Below are 25,053 nucleotides of genomic sequence, written 5' to 3'. Positions count from 1 at the left end.
AAAAGGCATGGACAGCGTAATGTCTCTAAAAAAAAAAAAAAAATGAAGCAACTACAGGTCTAGCACCCCTGTTGGCTGGCTGCAGTATAATGTGTAGCTCTGCCCATCATCATTTGTTTAAATGAAGGAAAAAAAAAAAAAAAAGCCCAGGGCTCGACATTAAGGACTGCCCGATTGCCCAGGGCAAGTGAAAAATGCATTCAGGCAAGTGGGACATGTCCCCGACATACCCGACTGGGCAAGTTGGAATGAGCATATATCACCAACTAGCACCACAAAGATTAGGCTTTTTGATCTTTTATTTCAGTTCCTAAAAGCGTCCCTCACTACATATCCACCATTATCTCTTGGCTGTTTTCTTAGTCTCGGTTTCATTTACTGCTTTGCAAGTTATTTTATATACCCCTGCTGTTGTAGTACGGTACGCGAACTGTTTATAGACCCCTTGTGCATGATGTCACACATCATGTGATAATTACAGCTGGGGTCAGACAGACACCGTCTTTCATGCAAGCAAGGCTTAATTGCAGCGGTCTCAAAAGTAGCCGGTCACCGGCAGCAAATCGCCGGCTATGGCTTGTTATGCCGCCGGGTATTGTCAGTCGAGTCACAAAATTTAATATTAAATATTTCTGACAGCAAAAAAAGTTGTGAACATAAATTACATCCACTATGTCATGTATGTCCGTTGCCGCGTCAACTGTGTTTACATCCTCGACACGAGTGCAGCCATTACTGCCGCCTGTGTTGCCAGATTGCGCGTTTTCCCGCCCAATTTGGGCGGTTTTAAGTGCATTTTGGCGGGTTTTGAACATATTTTGGGCTGTAAAACGTCAGCAGTATCTGGCAACATATTTTTTTACTTAATACAAGAAATTAATGGATGCCAACGTTTTTGCCATTAATGGTATTTTATTTTCCATTGTTTAGGCAGCTTCAGCATCATACTGTGAGATTCTGTTCAAATTGTTTTTTTCTTCTATGAAGCCTGAGCCATTTATTTTATTAGTTTATAATTATTGTTTAAGTTAGTCTTCAGGAGAGACTGCCTGCACACAGTACTAGTATTAATAGTTTTTTTTTTCTTACATGAAAGCTGAGGCATTTATATTATATTTTAAGGTAACTTCATGTTGTGCTGTGAGGTTCTATGCACTTTAACTTTTGAACCAACAGGAGCATTTGGATAAGTAAAGCCTATTTTTCTGCATTTTTGTAGTCCTGCTAATCTTTTATATTGGTAAAGTTGTTTATAGGACCATTTCTCAGTGTCTGTTTTTTTAATCAATGGTTTTTCAGTAATAACTTAATATTTAACATATCACTCAATTTTAAACAACCCCCGCACCTCCCCCATAGTCTCCAAAATTTCTGTGGGAAACACTGGCGTGCGTAACAACGCTAATCAAGCTTAAGCTAGATGACCCGCCTCAAATACCCGTCCCGGGTAAATGTTATCCCAATTTTAGATGGCCTGTTACAAACCATCCCGCCCCATGAAAAATTCGTACTTGCATATCTCTCTCTCTCTCTCTCTCTCTCTCTCTATATATATATATATATATATATATATATATATATATATATATATATATCCATCCCTGCACGCTTTGCGTGCATTATGTCAGCTGCTGGCAGACATTTTACCATTTTGCACCCTGCTGTAAATTATTTGTACCAATTCTCCCAAACTTTGAAGCCCCTGTTAATTGGTCTTCAGTATGGTTCATTTTTGCGCTGTTTTTGCTTGTTCAAACAGAGAAATAGATAAAAGGCATTACCATCTCCCCGCTATCAAGAAAAATTGTTAAGAAATAAAAGCAAATGCTTCAAGAACAACAAGGAAATGAGTGGTTAAAGAATATGAAGAGAGGAGCTCAGCTTGAAAATTCCAGAGAAATTCACGATTGTATTTAAAATGTATTTTACAAAAACAAAGTCGGAATGAGATCGCAGATACAAGCGGTAGAAATGACTTTTCACTGCAGGGTGGCTGGCCTCTCCCTTAGAGACAGGGTGAGAAGCTTGGTCATTCGGGAGAGACTCAGAGTAGAACCGCTGCTCCTCTACATCGAAAGGAGTCAGTTGAGGTGGTTTGGGCACCTTGTTAGGATGCCCCCTGGATGCCTCCCAAGGAAGGTTTTCTGGGCATGCCCCACTGAGAGGAGACCCCAGGGCAGACCCAGGACACACTGGAGAGATTACATCTCTCGGATGGCCTGGGAACGCCTCGGTATTCCCCCAAAAGAGCTGGTGGAGGTGGCCAGGGAGAGGGAAGTCTGGGCTGCTCTGCTTAGGCTGCTACCCCCGTGACCCGGATAAGTGGTAGAAGATGGATGGATGGAAGAAAGTCGGACGTGAGGATGGAAGAGTTTGCTTAAGAATCTCTTTTTTTTTTTCCTGCTCACATTCGAGTTAGCTCCTTCATGAAAGTGTTTGATTTTCTTACAGGTGAAGCAGCTTCTTTATTCAACACAGAAAACCTAGATTGGTTTCAAACAACTTGGGCATACAAAACAACTCACCAAAGAGCGACATGCGCAATAAATCCTGAAAGAACAGAACAGATTAAGAGCAGAGAGAGCTGGAGCTTTGTTTCTGTTATCAGAGGAACCCAGTCCTGTACAAAATATTTATACAGGGTTACTCAAAATTATGTTAACACTAATGGATTATTTTTCTCCTGAATGCGTGGTGCGCCGTGACCATGAAATGTGTACTGGTAAATGTGAAAATGGTACTGTTGCTCGAACAGGTTGAGACCATCCTGTAAAATCATCTTGCACATATGGTGTATGTTTTGTGAATAAATGATTTCTACCATTTGTGTTAACATAATTTTGACTAACCATATATCATCCACCTCTTAGGTTTAATCTTCATAAATCAACATAAATCTTCATTTTATGTTGCAATTCACAACTATTCTATGGTTTCCCTAAAAAAATAAAAAAATTAAAAATTAAAAATATAGTACTCACAAAATAGGGGGCAAGTGATGATATTTGGGGGGAGTGGAAATTTTGATTTAAATTTCTCCAGAAGGGAAGGGCAAGGAGCCACACCATCCTCTTTTTAAAAAAATAAAATAAATAAAATAAAAAACCCAGGTCATTGGTGTACAACCCAAATTCCAAAAAAAAGTTGGGACGCTGTGTAAACTGCAAATAAAAACAATGCGATAATCTGCAAATCAATCATGGAAAGCCTACATTTCATTGAAAATAGCACAGAGACAACATATCAAAGGTAGAAACAGAAATGCTCATTTTGAATTTGATATCAGCAACACGTTTTTGAAGAGTTGGGACGAGGCATGGTTACCTCTGTGTTGCATCACCTCTACATTTAACAACACTCTGTAAACATTTGGGAACTGAGGAGACCAATTGCTGGAATTTTGAAAGTGAAATGTTGTCCAATTCTTGCCTGATATACAGTTTCAGTTGCTCAACAGCTCGGGGTCTCCTTTGTCATATTTTCCACTTCATAATGCACCAAAGGCTTTAAATGGGAGACAGGTCTGGACTGCAGGCAGGCCAGTTTAGCACCTGGACTCTTTTACTATGGAGTCATGCAGTTTTAATATGTGCAGAAAGCGGTTTGGCGTTGTCTTGCTGAAAGAAGGAAGGCCTGCCCTGAGAAAGATTTTGTCTGGATGGCAGCATGCTGTTCTGAAACATACATATCATTCAGCATTAATGATGCCTTCCCAGATGTAAAAGCTACCAATGTCACGCGCACTAATGCACCCTCATACCATCACAGATGCTGGCTTTTGAACGGTGCACTGATAAGCCGGATGGTCCCTCTCCTCTTTAGCCTGGAGGATGTGGTGTCCATGATTTCTAAAAAGAATTTCTAATTTTGATTCATCAAACCTCGGGACAATTTTCCACTTCACCCCAGTCCATCGTAAAAGAGCTTGAGCCCAGAGAAGGTGGCTGTGTTTCTGGATACTGTTTATATCATCTGGTTTTAACTTGCATTTGTGGATGCAGTAATGAACTGTTTTCACAGACAATGGTTTTCTGAAGTGTTCCTGAGCCCATACAGTCAGTGCGTTTACATGCACAGAGAAAATCGAATTTGTCATAGCTCGACTGAAATCGAAGTTCTAAATGCCATGGAAACACCTTAGCTCGGCTGAAATCGAACCGAACTGGATTTCTCGTAATTGAGCTACGCAACCTAGATTATGCGATTGTAGCCGAGCTACTTAGTGCATGTAAACCCTATCGAGCTACGTAGTCGAGCTACTTACTTCAGCACTGCCCCTTCCGGAAGTGACGAGACCACAAGCGGGAAACACAACAGCCTCGGTCGGCATGACAACAGCAGTAGTAGCGAGCAGCAGAAGAGGTCAGGAGGAACAAGAAGAACTTTGTTTATACTCTTGAATAGCTCTTCATGACGACAACCAGAAGTGTACCAGCACGATGGGGTGTGTAGCGCCACCTGTGGCTCGGGTGCACAATGTACCTCACACAATAGCTCGATTTCCTTGTGTGCATGTAGGATTGGATTTCTCTAGCACCCCTGCTGGGACCCTTAGCTCGATTACCGACAGTAGCTCGATTTGGATGTGCATGTAAACGCACTGAGTGATTTCCACTACAGACACGTGTCTGCTTTTAATGCAGTGTTGCCTGAGGGCCTGAAGAGCACAGGAATCCAATGTCAGTTTTCAGCCTTGTCTCTTGCATACAGAGATTTCTCCAGATTCTCTGAATCTTTTAATGATATTAATGTACCATAGATGTGATCCCCAAATTCTTTGCAATTTTACATTGAGGAATGTTATTCTTAAATTGTTGCACTGTTTGCCCACACAGTCGTTCACAGAGTGCTGAACCCCTCCCCATCTTTACTTATGAGACTCTCCACCTCTCTGGGATGCTCTTTTTAATAGAAAAAACTACCAGCCATCCCAACACAGTAGAGTCTGCTCAGATCATTTCATTAGTGGCATGTACTGTATTTTAAATAGGGGTGTAACACACATTTGTACCGTACAGTTTCAGTACAGGACTTTTGGTACAGTACAGATGTGTATCGAATACAAGTAGCGGACCATTTGTTTGTCAAGTCTCCACTTCGCGCTTTGAGCACACTACACACACAGCCAAGCTTGCAAATGTCATGGCTCATGTGAACGAGAAGCCAGAGCTTAAAGTGCACATCTTGGGTAAATTCAGGAGCAAGATCAATGTAATTCTCTTATTTTATATTAAACTTTGGTCAAATATCTGTCACATTTTGCATTCCCTGCAATTTTTTTACCTTGCGCAATACCAGAAAAATTCAGTTGAAATCAAGCCATTTGAGGCGAATTGGTCCGCCTCTGAAAAAACTTGGCATTTGGATTTCCTGGAAAACATTGATTTTCACGACATCACTCGCAAGACCCCTCCTTCTGAATCCCATGTCAGCGTTGGTTTGTTACTGAGAAAACAACCTGGTGGTTTTCTGCAAATTTCTTCAATGTTATCACGTAATTATTAAAATGGTTAACAGATGTATCGTAGGAGGGTGTAGCAACACCAATCTTGATGGGATTAGTATTCATCATTTTCCAAAAGACCGGACAATGAGAAAGAAACGGGAGCGCTTCGTGCGAGGCACCTGGAAAAAGCCAAGGACCAAGCAGAGCCGAGAAAAAGACCAAGAAAATCAGCAATTCACAAGTTGACTGTTGCCAGGGTAAGAAATAAGAGACTATACTCTAAATTAGGTGTTCCTGTGTGTGTGTGTGGTACACGGACAATGTTGTCCACTGACACACACAAAAGTAAACAACATGAAAGCGCTGGGCGATAACACACTTCACATGTATCAAGGGATATGCGTGTCAGGGCTTGAGATCTTGGGACCTGTCAAACACATTAAATGTATATACAGTACAACCCTGCTTAGCCGATTCCATGTGTGCAGCTTATGAAATCTTTCTCCTACAGGAGCCAGTACTCTTCTAAATGAAGAAATATATAAGGCCAAAAAAAAAAAAAAAGTGTTTCTCCGGTTACCCGACCGACCCTAAACTTTTTTTTTCGTTTTTTTCCCAGTCGCGACTTTTACATACAATCCAACCGCGTGAACCAGAAGTTTGTGTCACTCACTGGGAAAATCAGGGCTTTCCACAAGCGCCGGCTGCCGGCCATACAGCCGACTACACAATTAAGTCCAGCCGGCTACTTTAATGACTTATTTTTGTAGCCCACAGGCTCTAAATATTAATTTTTGATTTTAATAAAATTAAATGTTTATCTAACGGACTGACAATAATGTCAAACTGAACCGCACTCATTTAAGTTGTGATTCGCGCTGTTTGTACCGATAATAACCACAAATTCCCCGCCAACTTCATTGATCAAGGGAGATTAACTCAGCCGTGGCCCCGACATGCGGTGTGCGCGCGCACTCGGCGGAGGCAGTAGTGTGTCGGGGCCGTCGGAGGGGACAGAAGCAGAGAACGCTTATTCTGTCTTTCACCTAGAGACATGATTCAAACTTTAAAACGGAGACAAAATTCTCCTGTGTGGATCTGGCATTCAACTTTTTTGCTAGGTTCTATACTTTTTGATCAGTCACAGATCAAACACCATGAGCAAATCTGGAGAAATTCAGACTTTATAATGGGTGTCTATTGTGTTACACACCAGCGGCGCTCGTTAAGTTAGAGTGTAGGCAGCTTGAAAAAAAAAGCTCTCTCATTTAAACTGTTTTCTCAGCCACAATTTTCACTCTACACATACAATTTTCTCAAAAGTTGTAGTCACACATTGTGTGAATCAAGACAAGTGTCTACCTGAGCGATAGGATTTACAGTTTTTGAATGAGAAGCCTGAAAGTAAGGAGAGGACAGCCGCGCTCTTTTCCGTGTAAATCAGCGTTGTTCGAGGAGAGGGAACTCTGAGAAAAAGCGCTCTTTGCTTGTTATATTGTGTCTTTTCCCTGCACCGTTACCAAGGCGACGAGCTCCACTCAGGGAGCAGAGAGGGGCGGGGCTGCTCGCTCTCTCTCATGGTGTACGGAGCTGTTATATTTACAGAAAAATTCATGTTAAAAGGTGTCGCATGCTGCATCAGATTCATCAGAAGGTGGTAACTCAGGTGACCTGCAAAGAAGTTCATTATATTTTGTGAAATTATTCCTGTCTAAATATAGGTTATGGCAGCCATCTTGAAAAAAAAAATTTCAAAAAAAAAAAAATGCCTGCCTACCGACCCTAGTTTTGAAATCTACGTAACCGGAAACACACTTTTTTTTTGGCCTAAATACATAATAATGATTTGAAAAAAATATGATTTATGTAACAATAGATAGATGAGCATTGATACATGAATCCATGGGTTTAGAAGCTCAAGTGACAATTCCATATTCCAATGCAAAATCGCTAGCTGCTAAACTTGGTCTACACAGACTGTGCAGTGAATCCATGCAGGGTTTCTCAGCCTGCTGGCGGATCCGCACGTGACGTCACAAATCTGGCTCCAGACTCCCTTGGGATTTTTCCAGACGTGTTTTATTTTTTTTTTTCTGCTGTAGACAGATGGCCTTGTGCAAAATTACCCTTCTGGATGGGTGTGTAAAGGGACATACTTTCATATTTAAAAAAAAAAAAAAAAGACAGAACTAGACGCCAACGGTGTCGATGGGGATGCCTCCGCCTGGTAGACTACACGCCTTATTAAGTTGTGATTTGGGGATGGACATTTGACCTCACAGTAATCTTGACCTGTGACCTTTTAACCTCAAAATCTAATCAGTTCATGTTTGTCCCAAAGCACACAAATGGTGAATGTGTGGTGAAATTCCTGTCATTTGCCTTGGAGATAGTGTGTTCACAGGGTTTGCGGACAGACATTTGACCTCACAGTGACCTTGACCTTAGACCTTTTGATCTCAAAATCTGATTAGTTCATGTTTGTCCCAAAGCACACAAATGGTGAAAGTTTGGTGAAATTCCTTTCATTAGCCTTTGAGATATCGTGTTCACAAGGTTTTGGGACGGATGGACGCATGCATGTCTTGACCTTAGACCTTTTGACCTCAAAATCTAATCAGTTTATCTTTGTCCCCAAATGCACAAATGGTGAAAGTCTGGTGAAATTCCTTTCATCTGTCTTGGAGACATTGTGTTCACAAGGTTTTCGGACAGACATTTAACCTCACATGACCTTGACCTTAGACCTTTTGACCTCAAAATCTAATCAGTTCATGTTTGTCCCAAAGCGCACAAATGGTGAAAGTTTGGTGAAATTCCTTTCATTAGCCTTTGAGATATCGCGTTCACAAGGTTTCGGGACAGACGCACGCAGACAGACATTTGACCTCACGGTGACCTTAGACCTTTTGATCTCAAAATCTAATCAGTTTATCTTTGTCCCCAAATGCACAAATGGTGAAAGTTTGGTGAAATTCCTTTCATCTGCCTTGGAGATATCGCGTTCACAAGGTTTCGGGACGGACGCACAGACAGACGGACAACCCGAAAACATAATGCCTCCTGCACCTTACGGTGGCGGAGGCATAAAAACACTAAATTGGTCCAGGATATGCACTTTAAAAGACCTGCCCTTCTCATTAAGGCCTCCTGTTTGGGAACACTTCGATTTCCTGGTGAAATACAATGACAAAGACAAGTGGATAAGACGAAAGCAGAGTGCCGACACTGTTCAGTCAATCAGATATGCTTCTGGCAACACATCGAACTCGATCACTCAGATATTGTAACAGCCAGCAGACCTGCCCTTTCAGAGGACAATGTGGACAAGTTATTTTTTCTGGGGAAAAAAAAAAACGAAAGTTGAATGAAACTGAACAGGGTTACAAGCCGGAACTGTTCATGCTGCACTTTAGACAATATCGAAAAGTTCATTTCCAAACAACAACCCCCCCCCAAAAAAAAAAGGAAAAAAAGAAATCTGAGCAGGCCTACAAGCTGGAACTGTTCATGCTGCACTTCAGTCAATATGGGAAAGTTCATTTCATTTTAATTTATCTGAGAATCTTTTATTTATTGAAGAAGTTATCAGTGGTTTGCAGCAGTATTCTATTCCTTATTCCATTTTATCTTTTATATATATCATTCAAAATGTTATTAAAACATTATTAACTGATGGCGCTTTTTTGTGTACTGTTAGGCCAAAAAAAAAAAAAAAAAAGTGTGTTTTTTTCCGGTTACCCGACCGACCCTAATCCGTACTGCCCGACCCTAAACTTTTTTTTCGTTTTTTTCCCAGTCGCGACTTTTACATATAACCCAACCGCGTGAACCGGAAGTTTGTGTCACTCACTGGGAAAATCAGGGCTTTCCACAAGCGCCGGCTGCCGGCCATACAGCCGACTACACAATTAAGTCCAGCCGGCTATTTTAATGACTTATTTTTGTAGCCCACAGGCTCTAAATATTAATTTTCGATTTTAATAAAATTAAATGTTTATCTAACGGACTGACAATAATGTCAAACTGAACCGCACTCATTTAAGTTGTGATTCGCGCTGTTTGTACCGATAATAACCACAAATTCCCCGCCGACTTCGTTGATCAAGGGAGAGTAACTCAGCCGCGGCCCCGACATGTGGTGTGCGCGCGCACTCGGTGGAGGCAGTAGTGTGTCGGGGCCGTTGGAGGGGACAGAAGCAGAGATAACGCTTATTGTGTCTTTCACCTAGAGACATGATTCAAACTTTAAAACGGAGACAACATTCTCCTGTGTGGATCTGGCATTCAACTTTTTTTGCTAGGTTCTATACTTTTTGATCAGTCACAGATCAAACACCATGAGCAAATCTGGAGAAATTCAGACTTTATAATGGGTGTCTATTGCGTTACACACCAGTGGAGCTCAGGAATTTAGAGTGTAGGCAGCTTGAAAAAAAAAAAAGCTCTAACTTTCTCATTTAAACTGTTTTCTCAGCCACAATTTTCACTCTACACACACAACTTTCTCAAAAGTTGTAGTCACACATTGTGTGAATCAAGACAAGTGTCTACCTGAGCGATAGAATTTACAGTTTTTGAATGAGAAGCCTGAAAGTAAGGAGAGGACAGCCGCACTCTCCCATAGACTCACATTATAAACCTGGCAGCGCTTTTACTGCAAAATCAGAAAAGTCACTTGTTTTTAACTCGCTCTAGTGTCCACATTTTTTACACTAGGGACAAAAAAATAAATAAATTAATGTGTTCATGGGAGCCTTGTAGCACTCAATGTGAAAGAATTTTGTGAATAGCTCCTTCCGTTTCCGTGTAAATCAGCGTTGTTCGAGGAGAGGGAACTCTGAGAAAAAGCGCTCTTTGCTTGTTATATTGTGTCTTTTCCCTGCACCGTTACCAAGGCGACGAGCTCCACTCAGGGAGCAGAGAGGGGCGGGGCTGCTCTCTCTCTCTCATGGTGTATGGAGCTGTTAAATTTACAGAAAAATTCATGTTAAAAGGTGTCTCATGCTGCATCAGATTCATCAGAAGGTGGTAACTCAGGTGACCTGCAAAGAAATTCATTATATTTTGTGAAATTATTCCTGTCTAAATATAGGTTATGGCAGCCATCTTGAAAAAAAAATTCAAAAAAAAAAATGCCTGCCTACCGACCCTAGTTTTGAAATCTACGTAACCGGAAACACACTTTTTTTGGGGGCCTTACACCCCTAATTTTAAATAAACAAACAACGATGTTAATGCCATGCGCTGCAGAAAACTTTTCGCCTTGACTGTTTAAGCAGTAATCATACAACCCTCTTCAAGCCGCACCTCTCCCCTGCTTCCCTGCCCACTGCGTAATCGTGCAGCAGTCTTGACCAACCCAGGCTGTGTACTGTCTAACCAGTCACGGTGACATGGCGTTTTATTTTTCTCTGTTGAGTTGTACACTACCGTTCAAAAGTTTGGGGTCACCCAGACAATTTTGTGTTTTCCATGAAAAGTCACACTTTTATTTACCACCATAAGTTGTAAAATGAATAGAAAATATAGTCAAGACATTTTTCTGGCCATTTTGAGCATTTAATCGACCCCACAAATGTGATGCTCCAGAAACTCAATCTGCTCAAAGGAAGGTCAGTTTTAGAGCTTCTCTAAAGAGCTAAACTGTTTTCAGCTGTGCTAACATGATTGTACAAGGGTTTTCTAATCATCCATTAGCCTTCTGAGGCAATGAGCAAACACATTGTACCATTAGAACACTGGAGTGAGAGTTGCTGGAAATGGGCCTCTATACACCTATGGAGATATTGCACCAAAAACCAGACATTTGCAGCTAGAATAGTCATTTACCACATTAGCAATGGATAGAGTGTGTTTCTGATTAGTTTAAAGGGATCTTCATTGAAAAGAACAGTGCTTTTCTTTCAAAAATAAGGAAATTTCAAAGTGACCCCAAACTTTTGAACGGTAGTGTACTTTGTCAGCTCATTTGCATGTTTGGCTTGTCTTCCTTGGCTGTTTGCGGATTGTTGTTACTTCAAAGTTTTACACTAGGTGTTATTTTGTTACGTGTTCAGTTGGCACTAGAACTTTGTCTAGATGCTCAGCACTTCTTGTACCTGACTTTTGCGCCTGCAGGGCTCTACGTTAACTTTGAGACATGGTTGCCTATTCGGGCAACCATTTGTAGAAATCTGGTTGCCCGAACTCAGAACATGGTTGCCCAAATATTACATATTTTTTTATTTATTATTCAACCTTCTCAGACGCTGTCTGTATCAACAAGCATTGACACTAGCGTCCCGTGCGAGTAATGCGGTAATTAGTCATGTAGTGAAGGACATACCAATATTCAGTCCCCCCAGGATTTTGTGGGCCTTTTTTGTGATTGTTGCGGGCTAAAATGTCTGATGTTGCGGGGGGTTTCCAAAAAATTGCGATGAAAGTCGCGGTGTTTAGGTTTTTGTTGCGATAACATTGCGGGAGGAAGTGAAAGTTGCGAGAAATTGTTGCGATTTTCTCTTTTTGTGATTAAAATTGAGTGATATGTTAATATTAAGTTATTACTGAAAAACTATTGGGTCATTCCATGCCAACTCACCTAAATTTCAGGAACTCCCCCACATCACCGTCTCAGATTTTACTCAAAAAATTCTCTAATCAAGAATCATATGTTTGTACCACACATGCAAAATATTAGCCCCCAATTATGTTGTAGTTTTGGAACTACAGGCCTTTGAAATATTGATGTCAAAACACCACATGTCGAAATTGGCTCTTTCCCCAACTTCAGAGACCCATAACTTTTTATTGCAGCTATCTAGAAAGTTGTGTGTGCAGATTCTTACTGAATGATACCCACTCTTTTCAAATCTGTTGCCAGAAAGCCTCTGAAGGACATACTTTTTGCATAATAGGAAGCCAAAAATGGCATTTTGGCCAAAATCGCTTAAAATTCATTAAAACTCAAAGGGGCCTAGTAGAAATATGAAACTAGTTAGATTTTTTTCCTCATTACATAGTAATTGTAGGGTTGTTATCTGTTCACAGAAACATATTTTGCGATGAAAATTATATTCCTGAATTTTTAAAAATTTTTTTAACATCTTACGTCCTTTCCGAGGGGGCTAAAATAGGGCATTTTTGCCATCTTATTTGTTAATGTGGCTAGGGGTTTAGGATCTTCTAGTTTTTTGTGAAGATGCTCTCATATAAGATGTAACTACTCCCTGATTTTTTTTAACAAACGCCCCTTGCTTCATATTTTAATAATTTTTTTTGTACATGGACAGTTTCATCATTTTTCACTTTTTTCCACATTCAGAACTCTGTAACTCTACATTGGAAAATTCCTACTAGCAGCTATTTCAGATTTACATACACTGACATACAAATTTTCATATTTTAGTAGTAGTCTGCCCAAGAAATTCATATTTTTCTTTCTATTGGGACCTAAAAACAGCTATTTGGCCAAAAATGACAAAAATGTTGACTTGATATTTTTCAAGTTCTGGAGGGAATGGGCTATTTTCCTCATAAATTAAAGATGTGGTGACTTTTTCTATCCTGGAACAAGATCTCATCACAGCTTCTGCCCAATTGCACCCACTCAGCTGGAGATGAGAAGGGTTTCTTCTGATGTGGTACCATCATCGATAGTGGACATAGGACCTGAAACCACACCAGTTTTACAGTCCCAGTTACAGGCCCCAAGCCAAATGTCCCAATCTGCACCAAATATGTACCAGCCAGGCAAATATATTGCCTGTGTTTATGACAGAAAATGGTACATTGGAAATATTGTCACCAGAAATGAAGAAGAAAATGATGTGTATGTCAATTTCATGAGACAAGGACGAGGCAACACATTCTCATGGCCACCACAAAGCAGGAAAGATGAATGTTGGGTGCCTTTGCTTCATGTCCTTTGTGTGGTAGAGGCCCCAAACATAAAAAGTGGGGGACGCCATTACCAACTAACAGAGGATGACTTCAAACTTGTGAAAGACTTAAGTTTTAACTTATGTACTACTAGATGACAGTTTATGAGTGTCTTAGCACATCACATGAAACTGTACTGCCTGTGAATGAATTACCCATTATCACGGATGCCCATATTTGACTTTAAATTATGTACAAATCTTGTGATGTTTTTCAACATCATGATCATGGATCATTGAATGTGTTAATATGTAAATAAAACCTCATTGCTAAATGTTTTGTGCTTACACAACCTTGAAGTATATAAAAAATACTACTCCAGAATTTTGTTGTTATTTTTCTATATTTTCCAAGGATATTCAACAAAAATTGCAATTATACCTAAAATTTTCTAATTGCAAAAAATAATATACAATACAGAAAAAGTTGTTCAGGAAATGTGTATGCCTAGATTAGGTTCTTATAAGCCTTAATTTGTGTGCAAAACACCCCTTTATTATTCCCTTGTTTATTAAAAGCTGCCCAGCGTTTTTGTCATTTTTGGCCAAATAGCTGTTTTTAGGTCCCAATAGAAAGAAAAATATGAATTTCTTGGGCATACAACTACTAAAATATGAAAATTTGTGTGTCAGTGTATGTAAATCTGAAATAGCTGCTAGTAGGAATCTTCCAATTTAGAGTTACAGAGTTCTGAATGTGGAAAAAAGTGAAAAATGATGAAACTGTCCATGTACAAAAAAAATTATTAAAATATGAAGCAAGGGGCGTTTGTTAAAAAAAATCAGGGAGTAGTTACATCTTATATGAGAGCATCTTCACAAAAAATTTGAAGATCCTAAACCCCTAGCCACATGACCAAATAAGATGGCGAAAATGCCCTATTTTAGCCCCCTCGGAAAGGACGTAAGATGTTAAAATTTTTTTTGTAAATTCAGGAATTGAAATTTCATGGCAAAATATGTTCCTGTGAACAGATAACAACCCTACAAATACTATGTAGTGAGGAAAAAAATCTAACTAGCTTCATATTTCTACTATGCCCCCTAGAGTTTTAATGAATTTTATGTGATTTGGGCCAAAACGTCATTTTTGGCTTCCCATTATGCAAAACGTATGTCCTTCAGAGGCTTTCTGACAACAGATTTGAAAAGAGTGGGTATCATTCAATAAGAATCTGCAAACACAACTGTCTAGATAGCTGCAATAAAAAGTTATGGGTCTCTGAAGTTGGGGAAAGAGCCATTTCGTCATGTGGTATTTTGACATCAAAATTTCAAAGGCCAGTAGTTCCAAAACTACAATGAATTGGGAGCTAATATTTTGCATGTGTGGTACAAACATATGATTCTTGATTATAGAATTTTTTGAGCAAAATCTGAGACGGTGATGTGGGGACCCTTAGGTGAGTTGGCACGGAATGACCCTATTGATTAAAAAAACAAAGACACTGAGAAATGGTCCTATAAACAACTTTACCAATATAAAAGATTAGCAGGACTACAAAAATGCAGAAAAATAGGCTTTACTTATCCAAATGCACCTGTTGGTTCAAAAGTTAAAGTGCAGAGAACCTCACAGCACAACATGAAGTTACCTTAAAATATAATATAACTGCCTTAGCTTTCATGTAAGAAAAAAAAAAAAAAACTATTTACACTAGTGCTGTGTGCAGGCAGTCTCTCCTGAAGACTAAATTAAACAATAATTATAAAGCTAATAAAATAAATGGCTCAGGCTTCATAGAAGAAAAAAAACAATTTGAACAGAATCTCACAGTATGATGCTGAAGCTGCCTAAACAATGGGAAATAAAATACCATTTTGGCAAAAATGTTGGCATCCATTACTTTCTTGTATCAAGTAAAAAAAAATAAAGTGCACACAGTCCTTCACTGTAAACATAACACACTTCCAGTAACAGAATTTAAGCCTACAGAAACACTGACTCGCACATCATGCAATGTTGCCAGATACTGCTGACGTTTTCCAGCCCATAATATGTTCAAAACCCGCCAAAATGCACTTAAAACCGCCCAATCTGGCAACACTGCGCACATGCTGCTTCTCTTGAATGTATACATGGAAGTAAGGCGGAAGGTAGTTTGTCGACGTCACCTCAAGACGACGCCAACGATTGGTCAAATTTGCGGGAAAGTTGTGGTGATTGGATATAACTGCAACACCGCCCTGAATTCGTGGGGATTGGCTGAAGTTGCAAATCGCAACATCGCGAAATCCTGGAGGGTCTGCATAGAACACCGAATATGCACTACGCGATAATTATTAGCAATGGGAAACTGCATTGCGAGCCCGCGATGTGCAAATGTGAATTCCGCTAGTTGTTGAACATCCCGTAATGATAACATGGACGTGGTCTTTCCAAGTCAAACAATCGCAAATGGTGATGAAATTTCATCATAATATGAATGAATAAACATCGTTTTTCATGCAAGTTGACATATTTGGGTAGTTGCCCGATCGGGAAGCATTTGTGAGAGTCTGGTTGTCCAAATCTATTGGATGGTTGCCCCGGGCAATTGGGCTACTGTTAATGTCGAGCCCTGGCCTGTTTATATTTTTCTGCATATGTAAGCACGCACACTGATTTGTCTTATGTTGATTGTATATTGATTCAAAGACAATTATGTTGATTTACAGTAATGAGTAAATTAAGCTGATTCTATTAAAATATACTGATTTATGAATGATCATAATTACAGGCAAGACACTGAGATTGATTATACTGAAAGCTTGTTTTCTGCTAAATCTCAGGCCTATTTAAAAAGGCTATTATTCTAACTTCTGCACCTGCAGTGCTACCATATGTTGTAATGACTGAGCCACGGCCATGTTGAATTAAGCAATTGTTCGTTTCGAATCATGCGATTCATGTGCCAGAGTGTTTTGCACGCTAATGTAATACATTCTGAATCGCGTATTGCTCCTATGTTATGATCATTTGTACCTGCAGCCTGTATCAATCGTTAAGCTGATTTGACTCCAGTCATTTTGAATCATGTATTGTACGTTCTGAATACTGTGTTGTTCACGATGCATAACTTCTGATCATATATGTTTTGATTCTTCCTGAATTGACTATTCATACTGGAAAATTTGGCCTGGTTGACTCAAAATATGAGACATGTGAGATATACTAACCAATAGAAAATACTGAAGAGGTATTTCTAACCAATGAGATTATCTGCATATGAGCAATTCCAGCGTTATGGACGCGACACTTGAACTCAAAATGGCAACAAATGACCCAGTGCATGTTTTATTGTCTCCCAGTATTTAAACAGGTGTTGCATATTTTAAGGCTGTACCATACTGGAGAAGTGATAGAACAAGAACAATTCCCATAGTACATCTAGGGCATGCCAGGAAATGCCAATAAAAGATGCGTTATGGATGTGACAGAAAAAGTATCACTTTTCTTGGGTGACTGTACATTTTATCAAACTCTATGAAATTGTAAATCTAATGTCGAAATGGAGATATCCATTTGACAGAGGGGTCCAAGGTGAATATTTAAAAATCTCTGTTTAAAATATTTTGTATTTCGTGCAGAGTTTCGGAAGGAAAAGTCAGCGTTATGGATGTGACGAAATTCCGTTATGGATGTGACGCGTCTGAAATAGACATGGCATATGTTTAGGAAATCAGCAATTTAACCACCATAACCCTTTGAAAAACTCTCTAAATATCAGCTAAAACTATCAAAGTTCTTAAATAATATTTAGAATAGCTATTGTTTTGCTGTTTTGTGGATTTTAGCATACATTTCTGTGGCTTGTGGCAATAATATAGAATTGTACATGATCAAAGTTGATTTTAGCTTGGGTTTTACATTATAAGAAAGACTGACAGTGACATTAGGTGATCAAAATATTTATTTATGTATGTATTTATTTATTTGTTTATTTATTTAGTTTGTTTAGTTTGAAATTTGGGATCTCCTGTGAGGTTGACATTTACATGGAATTGCCCATATGCTTGTTTTGAAACTGTATAAAATAAGAAATTTGTGATTTTGGCTCGGATCATTCTGCAGACCGGACTCGGCTTTTGTTATTGATTTAATACAAGTCACACTACCTTCGAGTGTTCTTGCTCGAAAGAGTTTCCACGACACTCAGGATAAGTGTCTGCGAAATGCCTGAAAACGTCATGCAAGTTCATTTCTCCCATCACGTCAAATATGAAGAATTATTATACATACGGGCCACTTTTTCCATGTAATAAAAACATGTTCTATTCCCTTCTAGTGGGTTTATTGATGGCATGCAATATTGTTGTCATATTGCTTATCCTCCACGTATTACGCCACTCTCCCCAATGGAGAATACTGCACGTTGTCAAGACAACACGACGTCACACATCGGAGCTCATGCGAAGATCCAGAGATAAAACTTGCCTGCTGCGTTTGCGCGCAATCATTTCTTTGTCCGCTGGGAAAAAGAGAAGACGAGGCTCACCCAATGCTAGGTTTAAAGTGCATATTCTGGACCAATTTTGTGTTTTTTTTTTTTTATATGAAAGTATGTCCCTTTACACACTCATCCAGAAGGGTAATTTTGCACAAGGCCATCTGTCTACAGCAGAAATAAATAAAATAAAACGCGTCTGGAAAAATCCCAAGGGAGTCTGGAGCCAGATTCGTGATGTTACCTTCGGAAGCGCGAGCTTTGCACGGTTTCAGTGCACAGCCTGTGTAGACCAAGCGCTCCCATTTCTCTCGTGTTGTCCGGTCTTTTGGAAAACGATGAGTACTAATCCCATCAAGATTGGTGTTGCTACACCCTCCTACGATACATCTGTTAACCATTTTAATAATTACGTGATAATGTTGAAGAAATTTGCAGAAAACCACCAGGTCCTCTTCTCAAACAAACCAGCGCTGACGTAGGATTCAGAAGGAGGCGTCCCGCAGATGACGTCATGAAAAATCAATGTTTCCCGGGAAATTCAAACGCCAAGTTTTTTCAGAGGCGGACCAATTCGCCTCAAACGGCTTGATTTCAACTGAATTTTTCTGGTATTGCGCAAGGTAAAAAAAATTGCAGAGAATGCAGAATGTTACAGATATTTGACCAAAGTTGAATATAAAATAGAGAATTACATTGATCTTGCTCCTGAATTTACCCGTGATATGCACTTTAAGCACTAAATAAATAAACTGAAACTAAAGATGCGCTGAACACCCAAAAGGCTACTAAAACTTCATTAGACATGCTTCACACATATTTACAAGAGAAAAACATACCAATGGACATTGAAAAACTGGAAGAGAGACATGTCGGGGATGTAAAACTTCTGCGCTAGCGAGTGACTGTGGCAGTTTGCACAAAAACATGGCTGTGAAGTTTGCTTTGTTAAAAGTGAAAGATTTAAAGAGAATTTTGAAAGACGCGCTGAACACCCGAAAGGCTACCAAAACTTCACTGGATATCCTTCATGCATATTTACAGGAGAAAAACATACCAATGGACATTGAAAAACTGGAAAAGAGAGCAATAGCGGAAATATTGTCAAAGTTCTATTTGGAGGTGAGGAAAAGTGACGGAGACTTTTACAAGAGGACTTCACTCGTGGACTTCACTCAGCAAAGCCCTTTTGTTTTGAACAACGGAAATGTAACAATTAACTCCTACCAAAAGTAACTGAACTTGAACTGTCAACCAGTTTATAGCTTGGATATAAGCTGGGTTGTTGTTCAGGCTTTTTGGACTTGTACCATTTTTATTGTTAGAACTTTAACTTTGTACATTGGATTAATAGAACACTGAATTACATTCAATCAAAATCAGCATTCAATATTGGTACGTCACCCCCCTGTTCTTAACTTTTTGTAAAATCTATAATTGTTCCATCGAATGTCTATGTGTAATAATAATTGCAGGGGTTTTTTCATGGTGTATCAGATATATTCCATTCAGCTCATTTTTGACTTGCTCAATATCATGCTAGCTGAACGGAATATATCTGATATACCACGAAAAAAACCCAGCCAATATTATTTAAATGTATTAAATTAGAACAGAGCGCATGAGAGACTGTATCAGATATTAAAGAAACAAACAGTCTAATTAATTCGACACAACACTGCCCCGGCTGCACAGAGAAATGCACTGCACTAATGCCACACATTTTGACTGGCAAGTAAATTACATATTCCATCCAATCATTCGTCTGGATGAAATCCCTATAATATCCACTGAAGGGGGGGGGGGGGGGGGGGGGGGGGGGTCTTTATAGTGTTCAGTCACCATTTTGAAGAGCTCACTTCCGACCCTGATTAAAACACATCTTATTCAGATCACCAGCCGGATCATAGGTGTTTCAATTCGGGCTGGAGATTTCTGGTGGAAGAAACATTGTTCTCTGACTTCACTTCCTTAATTTTTTTTACACAGCAATCACTTCAAACTATAAACAAGTCGATTTGTATGACTAGCTATGCTGGCTAGCTCACTAGAGCGGCGGCTACAATTACCAACAGTCCATAATTATCGACACCTTTTCAGATTTACCAAAAAAAATTTTTACAAAAGTGAATTTCAGTTACAACAGTTATTGGGTTAATTAAATCAACCAGAAGACCCCCCCCACCCCCCCCCCCCCCCCCCCCCCCCCCCCCCCCTAAACCTTTGATCTTGTCATCTGACGACAGCTCGTTACCTGAGATGGATTTTTTTTTAGCACGATCAGCAATTTGAGGAAAACCTGGACGTTATCATTGCAGGTAAGCATGGTGGAAAGATCATGGGACATGTTTTTACTTCTCAAATTCACTGATTTTTCATGATCTCCTTGTTGAAATCTACTTTGTTTCTTTGTCTTTCATTTGACTGTCGCCATTTTGTATCTAAATGCGCGTTTGAGAAATCACGTGAGGTGTCGATAATAGTGATCACTTTCACCGGTGTCCACCATTATCGATACCCTGTGGAATTAAGTGACATTTACAACTGTTATGGATCAATCTTTGTGTAACACTGTTGAAGTAGATGAAGTACTACTCTACAATGACTTATAATCATTTTTTTCTGATTTATAACAGAGGCGGCACGGTGGTGTAGTGGTTAGCGCTGTCGCCTCAGAGCAAGAAGGTCCGGGTTCGAGCCCCGTGGCCGGCGAGGGCCTTTCTGTGTGGAGTTTGCATGTTCTCCCCGTGTCCGCGTGGGTTTCCTCGGGGTGCTCCGGTTTCCACCCACAGTCCAAAGACATGCAGGTTAGGTTAACTGGTGACTCTAAATTGACCGTGAGTGTGAATGGTTGTCTGTGTCTATGTGTCAGCCCTGTGATGACCTGGCGACTTGTCCAGGGTGTACCCCGCCTTTCGCCTGTAGTCAGCTGGGATAGGCTCCAGCTTGCCTGCGACCCTGTAGAACAGGATAAAGCAACTAGAGATAATGAGATGAGATTTATAACAGAATGGAATGTTTATAAAACATTTGGAATCCTACTGCAATAAATAGAATTGGACCAGAATTAAATTCCTAGCATATTTTAAAAATAAAAAAAATACACACTTGATATATTCAGAATTTTCTATTCCATTCAGATTTTTTTTTGCAGTTTGTTGTAAATATCTACCACATATTACAATATCAGTAGACATTTTATATTTTGGTTCGAGGAATGACACGCGACCTTTGACCTGGATTTCCATGTGGTTACAATGTCAATTGCCTGTTGATATTTATTGGTAAACTACAAAACTAGAAATTAATACAAACAACGACGAATGATTAACAAAATGTGATCTACGAAAATCCTTAGAACAGCCTCTCTCAACCGGGGTGCCGTCAAAAAATTATATATTCTAACATTGAAATAAATAAGGCAGCACGGTGGTGTAGTGGTTAGCGCTGTCGCCTCACAGCAAGAAGGTCCTGGGTTCGAGCCCCGGGGCCGGCGAGGGCCTTTCTGTGTGGAGTTTGCATGTTCTCCCCGTGTCCGCGTGGGTTTCCTCCGGGTGCTCCGGGTTTCCCCACCAGTCCAAAGACATGCAGGTTAGGTTAACTGGTGACTCTAAAATTGACCGCAGGTCGTGACATGGAGTCGTGAATGGTTGTCTGTGTCTATGTGTCAGCCCTGTGATGACCTGGCGACTTGTCCAGGGTGTACCCCGCCTTTCGCCCGTAGTCAGCTGGGATAGGCTCCAGCTTGCCTGCGACCCTGTAGAAGGATAAAAGCAGCTAGAGATAATGAGATGAGATGAAATAAATAAAATAATGTCAATTCAAAAAAAACGATAGTTGCACTAATGCAGATCATCGCCGCCTCATGCATCATCAAAATTTGTCTCACGCCCCCCCTTTCCCATGTCACAATGTCACTGCCGGGGTCAGCGTATCAGGCTTGAAATTCATATATTTTTTCACCAGCCAGCTGGACTAGTTACACTCCAAAGTAACGAGCCAAACAGAAAATCAACTCGCCAAAATTTGCTCATGTATGAATTTTACTTCTGTCAAAAATAACACAAAAGAAGAGAGTAGTTACCATTGTTCATGACTAATGTGGATTTAATTCAAGAACCGGAGTATTTTGATACTGTTGTTAAATACATAAATGAGAACAACACAGAGCACCATATCATCATCTCATCTCATTATCTGTAGCCACTTTATCCTTCTACAGGGTCGCAGGCAAGCTGGAGCCTATCCCAGCTGACTACGGGCGAAAGGCGGGGTACACCCTGGACAAGTCGCCAGGTCATCTCAGGGCTGACAACATAGACACAGACCACACATTCATCACACTCACATTTCCACACCTACGCTCAATTTAGAGTCACCAGTTAACCTAACCTGCATGTCTTTGGACTGTGGGGGAAACCGGAGCACCCGGAGGAAACCCACACGGACACGGGGAGAACATGCAAACTCCACACAGAAAGGCCCTCGCCGGCCCCGGGGGCTCGAACCCAGGACCTTCTTGCTGTGAGGCGATAGCGCTAACCACTACACCACCGTGCCGCCGCACCATAATATAATATCAGCAAATAATAATATATTGGACTTTTTTTCCCCCATCGCGGGGGGGGGGGGGGGGGGGTGTCTGCAGGTTGGGATGTCTTGTAAACCAATCACGATGCTCTTTGTCTAGCATGCGCTTCATGAACAGGCACACACGCAGTCTCTCTCGCGCTCCCTCGCGCACTCCATCATATGCCTCGGTCACAACCGGCGGTATTTGCTCCTACGGCCAGTCTACGTGCAAAAAACGCAAGAAATGCATGGAGGGCGCGCGTGTAACGCACGGAGGGCGCGCGCGTGTAACGCACGGAGGGCGGCGCGCGTGTAACGTGCTGATTTTCGAGCCGTAGACTGGCCGCAGAGGTTCTTTGTCATGTCAAACAAACTCTACGGGCGCTTACGTTTTTTTAAGGTTGCAAGACAAACTTACGGCCAACGTGCGTCTTTCTCCACGAACAAAAAAAATGCAGCGATTTGGGAAATGCCAAAATTCGCACGGCAAAAAAATCGTACGTCCGGTTGTGACTAGGCTATATGCGCGATGCAGACATTAATGTTTCGGCGTGCACGCTCTTGCTCGCTGGCTCTAGATTCCGGGAGATATTATCCAATTTGCGGGCATCAGGGAGCCACTATCAATATGCAGGAGACTCCCGGAACTTCCGGGAGACTTGGGATGTCTGTTATATGCATGCGCAGTAGTGAAAAAACTGACAGCCTGACCGTCCTGCCGATAAACACATCGATTAACACAGACACGGCACGCGCTTAATATGTGGTGGCTTTAGTTGACGGTTGTGTCTGAATCTTCGCTTCATATATATTTTTTATTTTCAACTAGCCAGCCGGGCTGGCTAGTGACAGGAATTACCCGCCAAATGACAAATTAAGTCGCCTCGGGTGACCGGACCACCGCGAATTTCGAGCCCTGCGTATGGTCAGCATGACTGCGTATATTTTATATGGGGGGCGCTTTGAGAATTTGCATACTTCTGAAGGGTGCAGTGACTGAAAAAAGGTTGAGAAACGCTGCCTTTTGCCTCGGTCACAACCGGCCGTACGTGCTCCTACGGCTGGTCTACGTGCAAAAAAACGCAAGAAACGCACGGAGGGCGCGCATGCGACGTGCTGATTTTCGAGCCGCAGAGGGTTCTTTGTCATGTCAAACAAACTCTACGGGCGCTTACATTTTTTACAGGTTGCAAGACAAACTTACGGCCAACGTGCGTCTTTCCCCACGAACAAAAAAAAAAAAAAAAACGCAGCGATTTGGGAAATGCCAGAAATCGCACGGCCAAAAAATCGTATGTCCGGTTGTGACCTAGGCTTTAGAAAGTGGAACAAAAAGATTTTCTGACAGGTTAAACATTACTTCATTTGTTTACAAACATGAGAATTACTTCCTCATTTACGTTCAGCACCGACATCCATATATAAAAAGAAATTTTGTACTAAAGATAAAAGTCTATGTAAAACAAAATTAAATAAAAAATTATGTTTTGTTAACTGAATACCACATACCGATTATTTTTTTAAAATAAATAATGTGGGTGTCGATAACTGTGGACAAAGGTGCCGATAATTGTGGAACGGTGTCACGTGATCTGATACGCTAATTAATCGGGAATCACCTCATTTTTCCCCAGTAGAAGTTTGAGTAATTATTCATGCACAATCTACATATTGAAAGTCTTTTCTACTTTGTAATAGACAAAAAAAAAAGATCATTAGGTGTCGATAATTGTAGCCGCCACTCGAGTCTATACACCTGACTAACCTTGCAAAAATGCCCAAATCACCCATAACACACTCCATCCCACCCCACCACACTCACAAGGCTAATTAGCAAACGTCAATCTGTTGCCGTGGTTATGCCTTAAAACACTGGATAGCTAACTAAACCTTTTACCATAAGATTAAAAATATTTATTCTTGGACTCACTGGAGCTTTAACAGGCAGTGTGATCTGAAAACGAGCTCCTGCTAGGCACTTCAGACCTCTTTTTTTTTTCCTTCAGAAAAATGAAGCCAGCGACCATTAGCTTAGCAGCTAAACATCTATTATGCAAGCCAGTTAGTTATCGAATAATGCTCAAAACTGAATCTAACCCGATCTAGCAAGCACAGCTGGCTATATTTATAAACATTTAACTATTGAGCTAATAAAACGACGAAGCATCTGCGTTAGCTAATAAGAATTCCCCAGCTAGCTAGCTAGCTAGCTACGTGTATTCACTAGCCAGCCCACAATTACTAGTGTAACAAAGGTTTATCTAAAACCTGGTATCCATGAACAAGCAACAGTCGTGAATTAAACTTTCACGGATATGAAAAACATTAATTAAAAAATAAACCACCAGTGAAGGAACTAACCTTTCCTGCGCTGTTATCGCGACTCTTTAGAACGCGACCGGAAGCGAGCGAACAAGAACAACGCCGCACTTCCGGAAGAGGTGGAGTTGGCTCGTCATCGCTCATTTTACGCACACATTATTCAGCAACCATTTTATTAAGTGTTTTGGCATTGGAGTTACACTAGTTAGCTGTTTTATTGTAAATCTACCATTCAGATATATACAGTGAGTGATTCTGCCCTTTCTGTGACAACGCATAATCTCATCCAACCCTCTGTCCCAGTGGGCCGCCCAGTGATCTCTGTGGAAACAAGAGTGCTCTGAGAGCACAATAACCCCCCGGC

At 40.6% G+C, this 25,053-nt stretch overlaps 1 protein-coding gene across 2 annotated transcripts in view; it reads right to left on the bottom strand.

Moving 5' to 3' along the window:
• Positions 1 to 24,803, bottom strand: part of rbm6 (RNA binding motif protein 6) — a 76,319-nt gene extending 51,516 nt beyond the window's left edge. For both annotated transcript variants that reach the window (XM_060919284.1, XM_060919286.1), the window contains exon 1: positions 24,729 to 24,803. The gene's annotated coding sequence lies outside the window, so the exon portion shown is untranslated. The remainder of the gene's footprint in view (positions 1 to 24,728) is intronic.
• Positions 24,804 to 25,053: the final 250 nt, after the last annotated feature.

Source organism: Neoarius graeffei, chromosome 4 (assembly GCF_027579695.1).
Source record: "Neoarius graeffei isolate fNeoGra1 chromosome 4, fNeoGra1.pri, whole genome shotgun sequence".
NCBI lineage: Eukaryota > Metazoa > Chordata > Actinopteri > Siluriformes > Ariidae > Neoarius > Neoarius graeffei.
The sequence above is the reverse complement of the archived record's forward strand: the minus strand, read 5'-3'. Positions and strand labels throughout refer to the sequence as shown.